The sequence below is a fragment of the Limulus polyphemus genome, unplaced genomic scaffold (assembly GCF_000517525.1).
Source record: "Limulus polyphemus unplaced genomic scaffold, Limulus_polyphemus-2.1.2 Scaffold6127, whole genome shotgun sequence".
Lineage (NCBI taxonomy): Eukaryota > Metazoa > Arthropoda > Merostomata > Xiphosura > Limulidae > Limulus > Limulus polyphemus.
In genome coordinates this window covers 22,129-26,422 of record NW_013671737.1, presented here as the reverse complement: position 1 = coordinate 26,422, position 4,294 = coordinate 22,129, and the positions used below count along the sequence as shown (strand labels likewise).

General features: G+C 34.9%; 1 protein-coding gene across 4 annotated transcripts in view; it reads left to right on the top strand.

Annotated features, from left to right (window-relative positions):
* The first annotated feature begins 1,312 nt into the window (after positions 1 to 1,312).
* LOC106473384 (methylmalonyl-CoA epimerase, mitochondrial-like) overlaps positions 1,313 to 4,294 on the top strand; it is a 7,376-nt gene continuing 4,394 nt past the window's right edge. For 2 of the 4 annotated variants that reach the window (XM_022401831.1, XM_022401830.1), the window contains exon 1: positions 3,113 to 3,377. The gene's annotated coding sequence lies outside the window, so the exon portion shown is untranslated. Of the gene's footprint in view, positions 1,392 to 3,112; positions 3,378 to 4,294 lie in introns of those variants that run through there. The other 2 variants (XM_013934066.2, XR_002613684.1) reach the window with 2 other exon arrangements.

Genomic DNA, 4,294 nt, shown 5'->3' with positions numbered 1-4,294 from the left:
AGGTTGCTGGGCCAATCTCAACCAAATTTTGTGGGATAATAGTTTGGAACAAGGAGCATGTTAATGGGGTTTCACAACCCCTCCATCCCATTATTGTTGTTATTGAGCATTTATTATATTTGACCTAAGTTAAAGTTAACTATATTCATAGATGGCGCCATGTCCTTATACCGAAGAAAAAAAACTTTATTAAACACTTTGTTACATTTTCTTTAACACAACTTACACACAGGGTGGGAGGAGGGCACACAAATGTCCTGTAATCTCGGAGAGTGCTCTAGTACTCTCTATTGAGGTATACAATGAAAAAATGGCCGACACTATTGCAATACTAAATAAACTCGGCTGAAGTTTTTACTCCAACAGCCATTATAAGAGTGATATGAAGAGCAGTTTTTTTAGTTATACCAACTTCCAACTTTGACCCATGATCTTTCAACTTCGGCCCGTAAGACACTTCTGCGGCCAATGACAAGTTTTTATGGAAGTTTTGCGTTTTTGACCACTACTTCGCCCCCTATTGATGGATCTTCACCAAATTTAGCATGAAGGTTTGTTAGGTCCATGCAGAGATACATGCAGAGTTGCGGTTTCACATTTTGTGTTTTGCAGTTTTTATAAGCGGTTTTTACAATTACATACAGGGGAAACAACTTTTTATGTCCTAAGATAACCTTTCATTAATCATGAATTTACGTAACTTCCGTCCAGGAGACGGGTATTCCAGCTAGTAATGAATACTGTAATAATATTGTTACGACAGCGGTAGTCACGTGACTCTGGTAACACGTCATGATATTCTAGAAGGATCGGGGAACATCACGAATAATCCAGTATGTGCTAGGCGCCCTCTACTCCTGTATATAAGTGCGCCGGATAACGTGAGACAAATTAATCGGAACGGAATAGCAGACTGGCAGAGATAGAGAAGGACAATTGAGTCAAGCGCGTTAGTGACCGTAAGAAGTGCGTGAATCATTGTGAATTATAGCGTGTGTTTAAAGTGACTGTGGAAATTAAGTGTATTGCAAAGTTGAATTGAAAAAGAATAAACTAGTTTTATTTAAGAAATGACTTGTATCGCTGAAGTTATCTTCAGAAGGAATTTAAAAAATAACAAACGGACTAGAGAAGTAACAATATGTTATGTTGTAAATAAATTGTGTAAAATATAGGATTTTTGTGCAATTTATCATAGCATCCACTCGCATATTTTTGTAAGTTCATAACCAGGACAAATGAGATGTAACCCAGCTTGTAATATAATAATAGTAAAAGTAATAAAAATAGGTATTAAAATGTCTTCTGGTACACTAGAGTCCTCTATGAGTTGTGTGGTAGTATGGAGATACAGTATTGACGTTGATCGTGCTTTATAATTAATCATTTAGGTAAGACTTACAAATATACATGTTTGTGAATAGATATTACATAGAAACAAGTTTGTATGATTATGTTACCTAAAATAGAATAAATTCTTCGCAGGTAGGTAACGAGCTGACAAAACCAAGTTCAAGCTCAACCGAATTTGACTCTTGGTCTGAAGCCGAGATTAGTAACACTGACACAACTCTCCAGCTCCATATAAATCCAGACCGAATGTATCATTTTAGATGTATATTAAGGAATCTGAATACAGTTTAAAGTGTAAAAATATTATTATGCGTTATTTAGTGCTTTATTACATTTTATGCATATTCTCTTGGTAATGGTAGATATTAATTTACAAAGGACATCAGGAGAATTTAAGGACGTGTGCGTTGGCCTATTAAAATTTAGGAAGATTCACAGGCTATAGGTAGTTGTAGGTTAAGGTACGCGTGAGTTATAAATAATGGATAATATATTTTTACACTTTCAGTTGCATTTAGATTCTTTAATCTACATCTAACGTGAAATATATTCGGTCTAGATTTGTATGTATGTTGATGAAACCAAAGTAGAATTGGGTGACCTAGCAAAGGACAAGGTCATATTTTTAAATTAAAGTTTGGAAACGGTTTGAATGGGTGTGAAAGCAACTTTATTACAATGTTTTGATGTTATGGTCATGTTTGAATTTGCAGTTGATATAATCACTGGTTAGGCCACATTTAGAATATTATGTTCAGTCTTAGGCTCCTTACCTTAGAAAAGACACTGAAATTGAATTGTTGGAAAGGGTTACTAGAATGGTGCCTGGGATGGAGGGGTTGTCATACAAGGAGAGGCTGAAATCTCTCAAATTGTTTTCTCTTGAAAAAAGAAGAGTTGGGGGGATCTGATTGAGGTGTTTAAGACTGTAAAAGGAATTGATAATGTTGATGCATCATCTTTTTTCATATTTAACAGTGAGAATAGTAAGACTAGGGGACACAAATGTAAATCTTGGCAAGGTAGGAGTCATCTTCAGCTAAGACAGTTTTATTTTTATAACAGGGTGGTTGGCCTTTGGATGTTGTAGAGGCAGTAAATTTAAGTGAGTTTAAGAAAAAGCTTGATAAGTATATGAATGATAAGGGCTGGCTTTAAGATTAAAAAAAAATTTAGTTAAGAGAATGGAACAGCTGAGATGGACCAATAGGTCTCATGTGGTCCCGAAACCTTATGTTATCTTGATTACTGTTCTGTGTTAAATAACACAGAACAATGTTGAAAGTGAAACCTGTGTGCTGTTTACAACTTTCCAATAAAGACTGCAGGTCCAGGTAGTGAGATACCTTATGTGGTGACTGCAGGTCCAAGGGCCTTTCTTGGCTACTGCAGGCCCACAGGCTTTATGTGGTGACTTCGGATCCAGAAACTTTATTTAGTTACTAGAACTGGCTGTTCACATTATAACATACTGACATTCAATCTTGGTAAGAAAAAACGAAATTTAAATGCAAACTTTGGAATGTTGTTTTTGCTTATTTGTGATGTATTTCACATAAAATAGAATTGTGTTTCATATCTTATTAGAGGACACTTTTATTCTTAAGAAAATGTGACAGGTGATTTCCCCCTTGACAAAATTAAGTGTTACTGTAATGCTTAAAATTCTGTACATAGTACAGAAATGAGTATCTTATAAGAATTTTATGTCATGTTGAGAAACTTCATATATTGCAAATGTAGATTTCTTTGAACTTAGCTGTAGAATGCCAAGAAGCTGGAATCGTATTGCAGATATTCTACACAGGTCTGTTGTTACAGGACTAATTGGCTTGACTTTTCTTGGTGTTGGTCTGTGTTCTGTGAGAGCCTACAATTACATTACAATACAGAGACCTCAACAAGCTGAAAAAAGAATATTAGCCCAACAGAAAATATTATCTGAGAAAGAGAATTGTAGCAGTTCATTTGAAAATATTCCCGATACAGCTTCTGTCGTGCAGGGATAATAAAGTCCATCTACGGTAGGTGGAATTATGGCTTCCTTTAATGAGATAACCTTTTGGGTAGTATTTATCATCTGGAAATATGTATCTATAGTTTGGAATTTCAAGTGTACAAATATACTTGTAATTTAGAAAAAACCTGGTAACACCCTGGTGATTTTGATAGGAGGACTCGGCACCAGGGTTTTATTGAGTTTTTCTAAAAGGGACTTAACAGTGTTTTTGATACTACATGACAGTACGTGAACACATTATTGGTACTACACAACAGTATATGTACACATTGTTGGTACTATATGACAACACACAAGTAAATGTTTTTGATACTACACGACAGTGCATGTATACGTTGTTAATACTATACGACAGTAAATGTACACATTGTTGGTACTACATGACAACACACACAAGTAAATGTTTTTGATACTACATGACAGTAAATGTACACATTGTTGGTACTACACGACAGTACATGTATACGTTGTTGATACTATACGACAGTAAATGTACACATTGTTGGTACTACATGACAACACACAAGTAAATGTTTTTGATACTACACGACAGTACATGTACACATTGTTGGTACTACACGACAGTACATGTATACGTTGTTGATACTATACGACAGTAAATGTACACATTGTTGGTACTACACGACAGTACATGTATACGTTGTTAATACTATACGACAGTAAATGTACACATTGTTGGTACTACATGACAACACACAAGTAAATGTTTTTGATACTACATGACAGTAAATGTACACATTTTTTGATACTACATGACAGTAAATATACACATTATTGGTACTACACGACAGTATATGTACACATTGTTGATACTACATGACAACACACAAGTAAATGTTTTTGATACTACACGACAGTACATGTACGCATTTTTTATACTACATGACAGTAAATGTACAC